At 42.7% G+C, this 15,898-nt stretch overlaps 1 protein-coding gene across 2 annotated transcripts in view; it reads left to right on the top strand.

Annotated features, from left to right (window-relative positions):
- Positions 1 to 15,898, top strand: part of slc2a13a (solute carrier family 2 member 13a) — a 96,184-nt gene that overhangs the window by 19,448 nt on the left and 60,838 nt on the right. The gene's annotated exons all lie outside the window — the stretch shown is intronic.

Genomic DNA, 15,898 nt, shown 5'->3' with positions numbered 1-15,898 from the left:
ACTGGGCGTAGGTTGTCTCTTTTGTTTCAACAGTGCTCTGAAAATGTTACAGATTACTTTTTTTTTTAAATTTCGACATCCTGTGCTTCACACTGAGATTATTCAACAGTGCAAATAGAGATCTCAGGTAGAAAGGGAGCTGAAGGGAGACAAGGAAAAGGCAGAGAAAATGCTTCCTTCTTCACGGTCAATTATTGTGTGAGCTGACCTTTGCTCGACCAACCACATCATAAAAGGCTCTGCCGGCGTGAGCCGACAATATTGGACTAGGTTGGCAGAATGGGGCCGACTGAGCTTCATTAGCTAATATTTTGGAAATCAATACATTTGCTGAGTTCAATGCCTGTGTGTAATGGACACTCACTGCCTGAACCTGCAAATCATTTTCCCAAAATCTCTTTTTAAATCTTGCTCAAACCGGGCTATGGGTACACAGTCTCTTAATGCATGCATGCGCACGCACAAATACAACAGTGTTTATTCACTTTTATCTCACTGTTTATCTGCACTCTGCTCTTTCTTTCGTTTTTTGGTGTGTGTGTGTGTGTGTGTGTGTGTGTGTGTGTGTGTGTGTGTGTCTGCATGAGAGAGACACAAATGCACCGGAAAAACTCTTGTTGTTTCCCCACAGCAAGAGTAGTCAGTTTCAGTGGCATGCACAAGACTGTTAGTGATGTGGTAAGCCCAGACCATCAAGTGTGCATGAAATTTGATTTGTAGGAACTGCAAAAAAAATGCTGTCCATACAAAATCTCAATTTAGACAAATCTCTACTTTGAATCCAGGGACTGAATCAGCTTCCATTGGGAAGAAAGAATGCCGCTGCTATTAATTGGCAATAAGCTTTACCGTTGATTTTAATGGCCAGATGTAAGACAACAAAGATGGTTGCCGTTGGTTTTATGCCAAGCTTTAGAGCTTTTAAAAAAATAAAAAGCAGCCAGAAGCAGAGCACGGGGTGAGGAGGTGGTTTTAAAGGCTTTTTGTAAAAGTCTTTGAGGTGCAGATGGCACAGAGAGAGAGCCAAGGGTCGACTGAAGGCAGCTTCCCAGACAGACTGCTACCAAAACAGGTTGGCAGTGCGGTAAAGGAGCAAAGAATGACAGTGGCAAGTTTGTGCTGCTGGTGAATAAGACTGGGAATGCACTGGGTGTTTGTCTCTGTGCACAGTTTTATTGTGTCTTTTTGCACAGCTTCAAGTCTTTTGTTTTCAAAATTCAAAATGCTCCTCTGTCTGACTTCCTGCCCTCCTCATCTGCTCCATGCAGTATGAGGCAAATTTTGTTCAAAAGGAGAATGGACATGTACTTTTTGCAACACAACTTCTCCTCCTGGGACTTTTCTGAAATGTGCTGCAGGGATTCTGGTGGAATCACAAGCACTGACTTGAGTTACTACGGCCAAAGCCACTACCCTTGGTTGGATTTAAGGAGGAGATTAAGCCAGCAGGCTAGCTGTTAAAGGGCACTGTTACTAGGTGTAGATTAGGAAATGATTAGCAAGTATTTCATAACATAAGGTCAAGGTCAAGGTCAAGGTCAGATTTATTTGTATAGCACATTTCCAACAGCCGATGCTGCACAAAGTGCTTAACAATAACAATAAAATTAAAAACTACAGTGTAATACAATAATAACAATAGAAACAATAAAATAGAAGAATTGAAACAATACTAACTAATTCAGATAAATCCAAAATGCTTGGGTCATAATGTGTTAAAAGCCAGAGCGTAAAAGTGTGTCTTTAGTAAAGATTTAAATTGCTCAAGAGTTTGAGCAGATCTAATATTAAAGGGGAGACTATTCCAAAGTCTGGGACCTGCCACAGAGAAGGATCTATCACCACGAGATTTGAGGTTAGTCCGTGGAATGGACAACAATAGTTTTGAACTAGATCTCGTGGGTTTTCCTGGAGCATAGGCAGAGAGGAGCTCTGACAAGTAGGGGGGGGCTCGGGCGTTGAGTGACTTAAAAACAAAAAGTAAGAGTTTAAATTGGATCCTGTAGGGGACAGGGAGCCAGTGTAAAGAGGCTAAAATTGGGGTTATATGCTCTCTCCGTTTGGTACCAGTTAGCAGGCGAGCAGCAGCATTTTGAACCATCTGAAGGCGATGGATGGTGGCATGATCTAGGCCATAATACAATGAATTGCAGTAGTCCAATCTGCAAGTAAGAAAAAGGTGGATGATACGCTCGAAGACGTCAGCCGGAAGGTATGGCTTTATCCTGGCTAGCTGTCTTAGCTGAAAAAAACAGAACTGAACTACTGCACTCACCTGCTTATTCAATTTAAAAGAACCATCAATGTAAACTCCAAGGTTTTTTACATGTGTTTTACAATACGAGGAGAGGGTACCCAACGTGCTGTCGATATGATTGAAATTGCCAAAAATGACAACCTCAGTTTTGTTTTCGTTTAGCTGTAAAAAATTTAATGATAACCACTGTTTAACGTCGTCAAGGCAGCGTAATAAGAGCTGCGGTTGATCTGATCCTGATTTTAAAGGTAGATAAATCTGTAGATCATCCGCAAAGCAATGAAATGAAATGCTGTACCGCGAGAAGATGGAGCCCAATGGCAGCAAATAGAGTGCGAAGAGGGCGGGACCCAAAATAGAGCCTTGAGGAACGCCGTATTTAAGAGGAGCTAATTTGGAGTTGTGGGGGCCCATATTGACATAAAAGAACCTTTCTGTCAAGTAGGAGCGAAACCACTGAAGGGCAGATCCTTTTAGGCCAGCATGCGATTCTAGCCGTGATAACAGGATGTCATGGTCAACCGTGTCGAAAGCTGCTGACAAGTCCAACAGTAAAAGGGCAGCAGGGCTGCCAGAATCCATAGTTAAGAGAATATCGTTAAAAATCCTTAAAAGTGCTGTCTCAGTGCTATGTAATGATTTAAAACCAGATTGAAATTTTTCTGAGATCATATTAGAATCGAGGTGTGCCTGCAACTGTAGATAGACCACTTTCTCCAAAACTTTAGATAGAAAAGGAAGCTTTGAGATGGGCCTGTAATTAGACAGAACAGTTGGGTCCAGGTTTTGTTTTTTAAGAAGAGGCTGAACTACAGCTTGTTTGAAGCATAGTGGGACGCAGCCTGTAGTAAGGGACGTATTAATCAATTTCAGAATAAAAGGGCCAACAATATTAAAAGTGTTTTTGAGCAGACTCGGGGGAAGAGAATCAGAGGGGCAGTGTGATGATCTTAGGCCACTAACTATCGCGGTCAGGCCCTTAAGGGAGACGGGATCAAACTGCTCTAAGACAGCTGAACACACAGGTGGAGGGCTTTGAACTGAGACAACAGACAACGAAACAAGGGCCCTAATCGATAAGATCTTGTTATTGAAAAATGCTAAAAAATCATCGCACATACTTGGTGAAGAAGTAACTCCAGGATTATCACATAAACTAAAAAAGCGATTAAGAATGTTAAAAAGTACCTGAGGCCTATGACCGTTTGCTGATACTAAGTTTGAGACAAATTGTGTTTTTGCAGTTTTTACAGCTTCTTGATAAGCAGAGAGACAAGTCCTTAAAATCTGTAAGGAAACATACAATCTGTCCTTTTTCCATCTCCTTTCAGCGCGTCTGTAGTCGCGTCTGAGGGAGCGGGTGTAATCGTTCAACCACGGTTCTGATGAATTCTTAGCGCGCACAGTTCTGAATGGTGCAATAGAGTCCAAGATATAAGTGCAAGTAGAATGAAGAATAGCCGAAAGGTCCTCAACATTTTTACAATTGGAGTTCAATATTCCAGAGTCCATAAAGGCAGCAGAAAAGGCAGGTGCTGTTAGTACATTAAGCGCTCGCTTTTTGCGCAGTGGGGCGTTCGACTTGTCCATCGAGCAGCGCAGTGTTAGAGTGAACAACACAGGAAGATGATCGGAAATGCGTAATTCGGATATATCCGTGATGCACACTTCCAACCCGTGGGAAAGCACCAAGTCCAGTGTGTGACCTTTTTCGTGCGTGGGACCAGAAACCCACTGGGTCAAGTTAAAGGAATCAATAATATTTAAAAAGTCCTTGACCAAAAATTTCGAATCACAACAGACATGAATATTAAAATCGCCAAGGATCAAAAAGCTGTCGTATTTAAGAGCGATTCCAGCCATAAAATCAGAAAACTCTTTGATAAAATCCTTATTAAACTTGGGAGGGCAATATATAAGGGCACACAGCAGAGGCGCAGCAGGATTAAGGTGTAACTCAAACAGCTGGAGTTCAAAACTAGAAAATGAGTCATGCTGTAATATTTGATGGCAATGAAATCGAGGATTGAACACAGTGGCTAGGCCTCCCCCCCTGCCAGAGGACCGAGGGAGGCTGAAGAATGAGAAATTGGGAGGGACCAGTTCCGAAAACGCTACAGACTCACCGGGTTGGAGCCATGTTTCCGTCAGAAATAGAAAGTCCAACTGTTGTGACTTTATGAAGTCGTTTAATACAAACGTCTTGTTTGCTAATGATCTTACATTTAGCAAGGCCATTTGGAATGTGTAGATCCTAGCATCGGACGCTCCAGCTCGGTTAAGTGTGCGAAGATTTCTGTGGTCCACACCGCATCCACGGGTCCGAGGCCGCTTAGGAAAATAAAAAGCTGAGGACGGGGGATCAAGTGACGTGGAAGTTCCAGGGACAACAGGCAGGATCCATCTCGAGATGCACTCTGCTGGTCCAGTAGTTCCGCGAGAAGCGCGGAGAACAGCTCGGAGTTTGATGAGTGTACCAGCCCGCTTTCCTCGTTTCCTCGGACGCTTTTTCCAGGACGTTGTGAAGGTGTGTTGACACAGGTAGGCCGGGATACAGGGCTCTAGGAGTGGTGGAGGAGGCCCATAAGCATTTCCTACCACCGATTGTTTAAGAGCGAGGTCATATGAAGCTTTGATTTCAAGGAGTAACTGGCGATTATACACACGCAGAGCGAGAGCATTTTGGGATAGAAAGGAGAAGGATAAGGCTAGCCAAAGCCAAAGCAAAGTTAGCAGGGTTAGCGGACGTGTCGCCGTGCATACTGCTGGCGCCATCTTGTCCTCCATATTATCCTTAACATAAAGATACACTATGGACAAAAGTACTAGGCCACCTACACATTACATCTACATGACCGGCTCAGCTAGTTTTATTGTCATACACAGTAAAGAAACGTGTTTTCCTGAACAATGCGATTCTTCCTTCTGAAAAAAATATAAAAATGATAAGAAAAATAAACCATAATTTAAAAACTATATACAACAGTTCTAAAGAAGCATACACACAATATAAATAAAATAAAAGAATCTGAGCTGCAATAAGCTACGATTACTGTGCACTTCAGAATGCTACATCAGCTGTATGTGCCGTAGACGGAACTCTGCGATAGTAAATACTGCAGAGAGGGCAGTGGAGTCCTAATGATCTCTTTATCAGTCTTCACCACACTCTGCAGGCATTTGCAGTCCAAAGCATTGGCGTTGCCATGCCACACTATGATGTAGCTGGTCAAGAAGCTCTCAGCTATGCCGCTGCAGAAGCTGAAGAATGCCGAACTTCCACAGCTCCTGAGAAAATACAGTCACCGTTGAGCCCTCTTGATCAGCTGTGTGCTGTTAAATGTCCGGGTGAGGTCCTCACTGATGTAGACGCCCATGTATTTAAAGCTGCTCACCCTCTCCACTTAAAGCTCCCGGATGAAAACTGGCCAGTAGGGTCTCCTCTTCTTCCTCATGTCTGCTATCATGTCCTCTATCATCTCCACACTATCAGACCTCTTGATTAAGTCAGAGTTGCGTCAGCAGGAGTTCAGAATTTGGGTTGTCATATGAAACATCAACATAAGTTCAACTTCACTACAAAAAAACGACCAGAACTTTGAATCTCTAATTCTGTAACATCGGGTAAATTGGCATTAAAATAACAGAATATACAAACAACAGACTGTGACTACAGTTATGTCCAGTGTTGGTCAAGTTACTTGAAAAAAGTAATCAGTAACTACTTATCGATTACTTCCCCAAAAAAGTAATCCCGTTACTTTACTGATTACTTATTTTCAAAAGTAATTAATTACTTAGTTACTTAGTTACTTTTTAGAAACACGATTTACAACCTGAATAGGTGATAAAGCGATAGATCTTTCAGCCCAATTCTACATTTTTCTACATAATCCATCATATAAAATGTAATCAAATGGAAAAGTCTCTTTTTAAAACTTGTTTTATTAGTTTTCTTTTAACTTTATGCATCAAGCAAAAAATTTAATTATATGCAACATTCTCTGACTGGAAGAAATTTGTTTAACATTTAACCCTTTAAGACCTACCATAGAACCAAGTCCGCCAGAGCTTATATTATATTTTTACATGCTGTGGAGCCATTTTTGGGAGCATTTCAAGTTGCTATACATCAATACAACCATTATAGCCCAGATTTTAATAATATGTATTCATTAAGTGCATAGTAATTACATAAATTGCAAAAAAGTGCAATAAACTACAAAAAAATTGAAAATCGTTTTTGATTTTTTAACATATATTTGTAGTTAGAGAAATTTAAGAGGCTTATCCCTCAAAACTGTAAATACAAAAAAGTTGCACAAAATAGTTTCCTACCACAGGAAATTTATTTTGAGTGTCTTCATAGTTTTATTTTTGAAATACACCAATTTTTATACACTGCAGGAAAAACGAAAATAAATATTATACTGCAAATTTGCAAAAAAGCAGCATATGCATCAAAATAAACTATTTCCAGCAGTGCAATATGAGTCCTAAGCATCCCAGAAACGACACAGAAAGTCATAAAGTCAAAGATAACTTTTAAAAAGAGCAGGATAGGCCCTGAGGCCCTGATCGCAAAAAAGACTACATTTCCGCGAAAATGACGTCACTTCCGGTTTCGGGCAGGTAATGGCGGAAATGCAAAAGTTCGCGCTGACGTCTATTCCAACGTAGGAAGTGTTTTGAACAGCTGATCAGATCGGTAAAGCGTGTTTCTGGAATATTATGTTTTTGTTCCTGCAAGCGCTTTTTATGCAGTTTTTGCAAAGCTTTATGTGGAAGGAAACCGTGACCTAGGACAAGCTGATGGCATCAGATGTAAGTACAACTCCTCCGGTTTCATATGCAAAAAAATTTTTTGCGCTAGCTTACGTGGTTGCAGTGCTACTGGGATTTAAAAATAGTTACGCATAACAGAGCGTTCCCGCTCCGATCGGCTCTAAAGGGTTAAACCTATTTTCTGCACATTCCAGCACATAAAATAAAATATTTTTTGTGTTTACACTCACTCTTTCAAATAGATGCAAGTAAAACACAGCAGAAAATAAATAAAGTTAAAGACTCAGCGGTCCTGTCGCTCTATTTTCACCTGTAAAGCAGGAGTGGGGTAGGCGGAGGTTTACCCTGGTGCAGGTGTGCCGCAGCGGTCAGTGGAAGAATCCGCGAGTTTCTCTGTGAGTTTCCCATTACGTGGCAGCGCACTCCCGGAGCTTGCTTGGAAGTTTAGGGTTTTTTTTGCTGTAAAAAGAAGTTTTCTTCCCACGCACAACGGACGCTAATGTTTTTGTCACTTTTTATGGAATCAAACTCAAAATAAGGTCAGTACTTCCACGCTTTAAACGCTGCACGCTCATACTCTCTCCTGCACTCGATATATGATCCATTGTTGATCTGCACACAGCTGTTGTTACGAACGTCACACTCGCTTACGTCACTGTCATGAGACATTCGCGCAAAAAAATCACGGTTTTAGAAACGCAGTAACGCAGCGTTCCTACGGGAAAGTAACGGTAATCTAATTACTGTTTTTGCAATAGTAATCCCTTACTTTACTCGTTACCTGAAAAAAGTAATCAGATTACAGTAACGCATTACTGCCCATCTCTGGTTATGTCCTGCTAACAGTAACCTAGACGTGGTGACCGTGGTTCAGAGGGTTGGGAACTTGGGAAGCTACCACCTACTGGTGATGGTTAGAGGGACCGATGGAGCGATATGGCAGCCTTGCGTCTGTCAGTCTGCCCCAGGGCAGACTTAATTTCAACATCCTGTGCTTTACACTGAGATTATTGAACACTGCAAATAGAGATCTCAGGCAGAAAGGGAGCTGAAGGGAGACAAGGAAAAGGCAGAGAAAATGCTTCCTTCTTCACGGTCAATTATTGTGGAGCTGACCTTTGCTCGACCACATCATAAAAGGCTCTGCCAGCGTGAGCCGACAATATTGGACTAGGTTGGCAGAATGGGGCCGAATGAGCTGTAGTCGGTCAGCTGTAGCTACAACTGTAGCTTCCCACCACCAGTGTGGGAATGTGAGAGTGAATGAATAGTGGAATTGTAAAGCGCTTTGAGGGTAAATGCAGTCCATTATTAGTAGTAGTCTGTTATGTATTTACAGTACCCAAATCTCAAATCTAATATATTTGAAAATAACCTACGAATATATTGGGCATGCGGTGTATGGCACAAGTTAATTTTATCTGGATGTTTTGATAGCATGGAGTTTTACTATAACATCTTACCTTTAAAAAGAACATCTCAATCTCTGTGCTGTTATATCTCTATGGCACGGCTAGTGTATGTTGCTCACTTCCATGATTATTGCAAGGCTGATCCGCCATTGCTGTAAAAAAACAAGGTCCACTGGTGTGAATGGAGATGCCACAACATTTGGTTTCTCTGCACACCATGTACTCCATAGTTTGTAAGGCAGTGTACTGTAACTTTCTGCCACTTGGTGATGGAGTTGCCATGGCTGCTTCCACTTTGCATTAATACCAGTTACAGTTCATCATGGAATATCGGAGTGAAGAAATTTCACAAGCTGACTTCTTGCAATGGTGGAATTCTGTTCAGTGACCTCTTAGAAAATCCCATTCTGTCACGTATGTTTGCAAAGCCAGACTGCATGACTTGCTGCTTGATTTTATACAGGGTATGAACGCTCAGGAGGATATTAGAGTGGATACACCTGGACACACAGCTGAAGAAAGTCTAACTAAAGAGACAGGGAAACAAAAGTGAACATAGTGCACACATGATGAGGGATTAAAAAAAACAGGAAGTAACACTGAGACCAGGACTAAGACATATGAACTTGACAGAACTACATTGGGATAAGACTGGGGAAACAGAAAGGTAAGCAAACATGGAAACAAGACTGACTTCCACAGGAGATGCTGAGCACAAGACACAAAGGCGAGACTAGGACAAGGACAGAGGAACTAACACAATCAAACAAGCAAATCAAAGCTATCAAACAATGAATGATAAATATTGATACCAAAACCCAGAACCACTTGGAAATACTACACTCAAGACAAAATAATGCAGTGTTTTAACTCAAATGATCTCTCAAATCCTGAGAACAGAGAAAACTGAGAAAAATATGCTCACAAAAATGGAAGAAATAAAGAATACAAAGAGAATCAAAGTGAAGACATTGCAAGCAATGTATGTATTCACTTCATTTAAAAGGAACAGTTCTTGCAAAGCAAAATCATGTGTGCAAAGATAAGAGCTGGAACCATATGAGGGATAAAAGAAAAAGACATAAGTGTATAGCATATTAAACCGATTTGAAAACTCACATGAAGACACAAAAGCCCCTGAAGGTCACAGCAGATTGTGACACATTTGATTATTTAGAAACCACCACTTTATTAAAATAAACAGTGAAGATGTTATGGTTTGTATTTTTGAGGGTAAAGTCTTTCAGGGATGTGCTGCCCAAAAAACACCTTTTTCTTAATGAAAACAGTGTCTTAAAACAACAGCTGAAACACTTCTACGTCCATCTAACTACTTACAGCTTGGAGATCATAAAATCACAAATATTTGCAGTATTTGTGATGTTTTTTAGCTGTGTTTTGATATACTGAGCCCGGAGAGCAGTGAAGGAGAGCAAAGAGCACCCGTGTTTAGCGGGCAAGAGGAAAATCAAGTGAAAAGCCGAGAGAGCTGCAGAAGAAGAACGAGAGTATCAGGGAGGGAAAAAACAGCTGGGGCTAAAGGAGAACAGAGGAAATTGGTTTCATCCTCCAGCTAATCAACCTTGACAGGAGAGTACACCATGTCTCTGGAAGGAGTGGCATCCATAGATCCCCTGGGTCCACATTGCAAGCAGTGAGGAAGAGCCTTTAATCTCGTGCTCTCGCACAAATAATCACACACTGATGTACAAAAGCAGACACTCACACAAGCAGCGCCGTGTCTCTTCTTGTGGGACTCAGTGTGTGTCCAGCGGTTTTGTTTTCATTTCAGTGTCTCTCCTCCCCATCGCTATAACTCAGCTGTGCAGCCATCGCCAGTCACACAGCATGTAGGCACCCCACACTCCGGCTGCTTGTTATCTTGTAGCCAGCAGTTAACATTTGGGCTCAATGTGAAATATGTGTCATAAAGCCAACACCCAGACTTTTAGGAATGTTGTTGTTTCCGGTTTTGTCTTCTCCCCATTTCCAATCAGTGTGGTGGAAAAGAGAACAATGGTTCGGGTTTTTCGCTGCTACTGTGCACACAGTCCCCTCTTAATTTAGTTGTTAGGATGATAAAAATGGGTCGAGAGGGATTGAACTGGCAGGATGCCCATTGCACATAAAGTGAAACTGTTATAAAGAAATTCCAGATAATACAGTTGCTTTCTACAGAACTCACTCAGCACGTAGTCTTCCAACACACATACACTGAATCTCCCCACTCAGCATCAGCTTCCCCCTGAAAGTGCATGAACTAAACCAAAATAAAACTGACAACTGCAACATTTGCAGTAAGCTTGAGCTTATCTGGACTAGAAGATAAGCCTCCGTAGATGGCTTCTGACAAGTCAATCCATTTTACCATTAAATGGATTTTTTTTTAATAAAGAAAATGAATGCCAGCAAAAGCAAATCTTAACAATTATACTGAGAGAAGCATAATAAATTATTTTTAAAATAATGCAGTGTTCTTTGGGTCATACTTCTCATAATTATGCTATTGTATTTATTTTATTATTATTATTTATCATTTTTTGCCTTAAATAGATAGCACACCAGTGAAGATAGACAGACAGGGAAACAGGGAGAGAGAGGGGGAAGACATGCATTGAAGGACCCGAGAGCTGGACTCAAACATGGGCGGCTGCACTCGGGCCATGTGGCATTTGGCCGCTTGTTCACCCAATGAACCGAACTGACATCCCATATGGGAAGATTTTAATGTCTGCTCAACTTTTATTGGGAATTGTTAAATACAATCAGAGTCTAATATAACTTGTCAATCAAATGTGCCAAACTTGTGTCGTTTTACTTCTAGTCCTAGTTGGTGGCACATGTACATGATTTTTGTCAGCCGAGACTGTAAAAATCTTTTTGCGTGACATTATCATAAGCAGGCAAAAGGGTAGATGCAACACGACACATTATTTGACTTTCACTTCTCTGCTGAACTAAAAACAAATATTGCTCTTTTTTTCCACTTCAAATTCATTGTAGGTTTTCTTTTTCGTGATTTTATAGCACATGTGCAGAAAGTCTTTCTTTTCCTGATGATTTGTAGCACTAATTGGTAAAAGCAGCTGTTATTTTGTTTTAAGGTTACTCACTAATCTAAGCTGAAGCACATTTTAATTCATGACCACCATCTGCACATCATTTCTTAGCTGCATCGCTAGTACCATTTGCAATTTAAATGCAGGGTCGACATATGACCTGTATACCATCTGTTGCTTAGCAACAAGACAGATGAAAAGAACAGAGAGATTGGTTGAGACAAATGGATAGCTAACAAAATATGTTATTTTACAAAATAACAAATTAAAAATAATATAAAGAAAACATCTGGCTACTCAGTCTAGACTTAGGTGACTGACTGATGGGTTGAAGCCAGGACAGTCCAAGTTCAGTCATCTTGCCTGCCGATCACATTCCCTTTCAAAAGTCTGTGAGCCAGTACAAAGAAACTTGCTTGTTAATTTTGGACCCAGATCAAATCTATTTTTTAATTTTGTCCAATTTATGTATTAATTCAAGTGCAAAAGTACACATTTATATGTACTGTATGTGTGGCCAGTCTATCCATAAAAACATGCTTCAGTATTTTACAGGAGAGAGATGGAATGACTAGTGAGCCATCTCATCTCAGCAGCTAACAGCCAGGTCTCTACAATAACCAACACATGATCCATAGAAAACAAAGTCCATGATTGATTAAAAGAATTATTTGGCAGTAGACATCAGTGCAAGTTGTTTGCAACGCACACACCAGAAAAACATATGGTAATTCACCTTGTTGTGACAGCAGTGGGGAGGAAAGACCTGCGAAATCTCTCCATCCCACACCGTGGGTGCCGCAGTCTCCCACTGAAGGAGCTGCTCAGTGCAACGTCTCCCACCCCATGGTACCTTGTTTTTAAGCCTTAAGCCAAATGAGAGCAAAAGCCCATTTTGGTGGCAAGTCAGAGAAAAACATAAAAACAATAAGTGTTCAATTCACATGCTAAAATAAACAAACCATAAACTAAAAGGTGGTTTGAGCTCAAAAACAAACGTATGCTGGTAATAATCTTAATATAACATATGATCTGGTTTTCATAGGAATATTCACAATAGATTGAGTCATTAAGTAAAGAACAGTGCTATCAAAGCCTTTTTATAAAATGGCAAATATGGAACAGCATCAGTGGTCACAACAAAATCGGTAACCCTCTTTGTCGAGCTACACAAAGGTGTAACTTACCTTTAATAGTACTGCAATGCGGCAAAGCAGCAAGTACATCTAGAAAGAAGGAGCAAAGTAGCAGAGTTGGTGTTTTGGGTTTTTTTAGCCAGTCTTGTTTATAGCCTTAAATTGGAGACTATGACTATCAATAGTCATCACTCTCCCCTAGGAGCATTTCTCCTGGTTGTTAGCAACACAAAAGGGAAGATGTTACTAATGGAAGCTAGTTTACAGCTGAGAGATGGATAGCTTATATTCACTGATTTTAAACACTTACAAAATGCAAGGATAAATATTCCACATAGTCTGTAGACCCTTTAGTTTCCAAGAGCCTGGCATGGGCGGAGGCTCAAGGGCAAGCATCTGGTGGCCAAACTTTAGCCCACGAGGTCTGGCTGGGCTCAGCCCAAAAAAGCTACATGGGTCTGTCCCAACACTAGAGTGAGGAACTAGAGGCCCTGGCTTCCAAAACTGTCTTGTGGCACATGGAATGTCACCTCTCTGGTGGGGTAGGAGCCTGAGTTAATGTGTGAGGTTGGGAGATACCAACTAGATATAGTTAGGCTCACCTCAATACGTACCTATACCAATACCTTGGGCTCTAGAACTAGTTTCCTGGGGACGGACTGGACCCTGTTCCATTTTGAAGTCAGCCTAGGTGAGAGGCTGCCCAAGGCCAAGGATCAGGTCCTGGCTGTCGTTTGTGCCTATGCACCGAAAAGAAAAAAAAGAGTTCAGAGTACCCAGTCTCCTTAACGCCCACATGGGAAGGATACTATGACTTGGAGGGCTTGATTGAGCGGCAGTGCTCTATTATTGGAACCCTTGCTAGGCATAGCTTGTCCATAATGAACGCTATGTTCAAGCATAAGGGTGTTCGTAAGTGCATGTGGCACCAGGACACCCTAGGTCGCAGGTCAATGATTCATTTTGTAATCGTATCATCAGATCTGCGTCTGTATGTCTTGGACACTTGGGTAAAGACAGGTGATGAGCTGTTAACTGATCACCACCATTTGGGTAGTGGGTTGTGAAGAAAGGGAGCAAAGAAGGGAGGAGCAAGATGCCCCTCCCCGGGGGAGCTGGCCCCAGGGAGGGGCATCTTGCTCCCCATCCCCGGCTGCCTCCCTCTTCCCGCTCCAACACACCCACCCACACAAGTAAGGCCTTGGGGTGCGGGTGTGTCACCAGGGTGCAGGGGAGGCATACCCCCCCCCCCCCCCCTCTTTCCCCTTCTGGCCACCTGTGCCTCAATTTAACTCCACAACTTAGACATCCACATTACTCACACGCTTACACTTACATATAGGGCCTTGAGGGTGGGCACGTTAACAGCGACGGTCTGTGTATTCAACCCCACCTCTGGCGCCGGTGCCCACCTCTCAATTTTAAATCCATGTAGACATTGAGGGTTCTTGGGAGGGGCCGTGCTAACACCTGCTGCTCTCTGGCTGCAGCACCATGCTCTCCCGTGTTTTAAATGCACCTTAGAACAACACTCAGCAACACTACACATGAGCGCGAGGAGGGAGGTTTGGGGTCTTCACACACCCCTGTTCTCTGCTGGCCATCAGGGTGGGGGGGCTGGGAGGAGGTGTTGGCCATCCAATTGGGATCTGGGATGCGGGGCCTCCCTGCTGCTGCGGAGCCTGGGGCAGTCTGCTTGCCTCCACCCCGGGGGAAAGGGTAACATCTCCTGGGTCTAGGTGCCGTTTCCCCCTCTAGGGGCGAGGGTACCTGGACCCGGGGTATAGAGTATGTTTGGGGAGTGTGATTGTGTGTACAGTGTCCATGTATGTCTATCCTTACGTTGGGTGAGTGCTGACTATTTGTATATGTGTGCATGAGGGTGGGAATGCATGTTTGTGTCTGTGTGTGCCTGTTTGTCTGTGTTTATATGTGAGGTCGGGTCTTACACTCCACCTCTCTGGGAACTCCCAGGCCCTCCAAAGTATGGAGGCCTATCTCCCCTCACCACACTCCCTGCCAGTAACTGATGCCCTCAGGGGTCGGTGCGTTGGTGGTTCTTGGTGTCCGGGGCTGGGCGCTCAGGTATGTACCAGCTCACTCCCGGTGACTACTTGGCGGGGCCTGGTGCCTGTTGCTCGGTCAGGCCTCTTCCGGGGCAAAGGGGGCCCTCGGGCCTCTGGGCCTGCGGCTCGGTTCACTCTGGCACAACTGGCTGCCGCCAGTGCAGCCCCCTGTGGCTTTTGCTCCGTGGTTACTGGGTGACCCCTCATCTGGGGCTCTCCTCAGCTCTTCCCAGGAGGGTGGCACGGATGCCCCTCCGGTGGTCCTCCTTGGGCTCTCGCACTCTGGGGCCTCTGGATGTCTGAAGCCTGGATCTCTTCCATGCCGGCTTCATGCCCTGGGGGACGGGGCTATGGCTCTCTACATCCCCTAGCAGATCGTTACATGGGGAAACCTTTTGAATACAAGCGCGCTGATCCACACAGATGAGCACACGGGTGTTCACTGTTGGTGTTGTGTTTAGTATGTTGCTCTGTTTTTTTTTTTTTTGCTTGTTTTCTCTTCTTTTTCTCTCAACAGGTGATCCAGGAGATTTTTTTCTCTTCTTTCTCTTTTTAAGTGCCCTTTCTCATTGTCCCTCTTCCCTTCTTTTTTCTTTTCCTTCATCTTTCTTTTTCCCTTTCATATCCCTCAGTCATGTCTGTCCCGTCTGTAACAGCTGAAAATAAAATAAAATAAATGAAAAAAATTAAAAGGTTGGGTAGTGGGTTGGATCAGGTGGCAGGGGGGCTTCTATGCTCAGATTGCTGCACCTGTGACCCAAACCAAGCGATAAAAGATGGATGGATGGATGGATGGACATATTGTTGCTGCTGTCTTGACTATTTTATTCTTTCTCAGAATTGTGTAAAATAATAGTGGCTTGAAATAGTTTATTTTGAAATGTGATTCTGTGGCAGAAGAAGTTCAATGTAAGAGTTTTTTTCATGCAGTGTAATGGGATTTGTGCTAAACACTACTCATTAAAGGTTGTAAAACAACATAAAGGCCAGAATGCAGGTTAAAAGAATAGCAAGCATTCAATCAATGGGTCTTTTTTGCCCTTTAGAATAGTTTGAAGTCATCTGTTACTTTGTAACCAAGGAATTTAACCAGAGCAACCAGGTTCACTCCTCAGACCCGATAATTAACCTTCTTCTATGGTGACCGGCCCTTTGTCTTTCTAATTTATGGCCAGTGGCTCAA

This window comes from Aulonocara stuartgranti (genome assembly GCF_965226115.1).
Source record: "Aulonocara stuartgranti genome assembly, chromosome: 17".
NCBI lineage: Eukaryota > Metazoa > Chordata > Actinopteri > Cichliformes > Cichlidae > Aulonocara > Aulonocara stuartgranti.
This window is presented reverse-complemented; position numbering and strand designations above follow the sequence as displayed.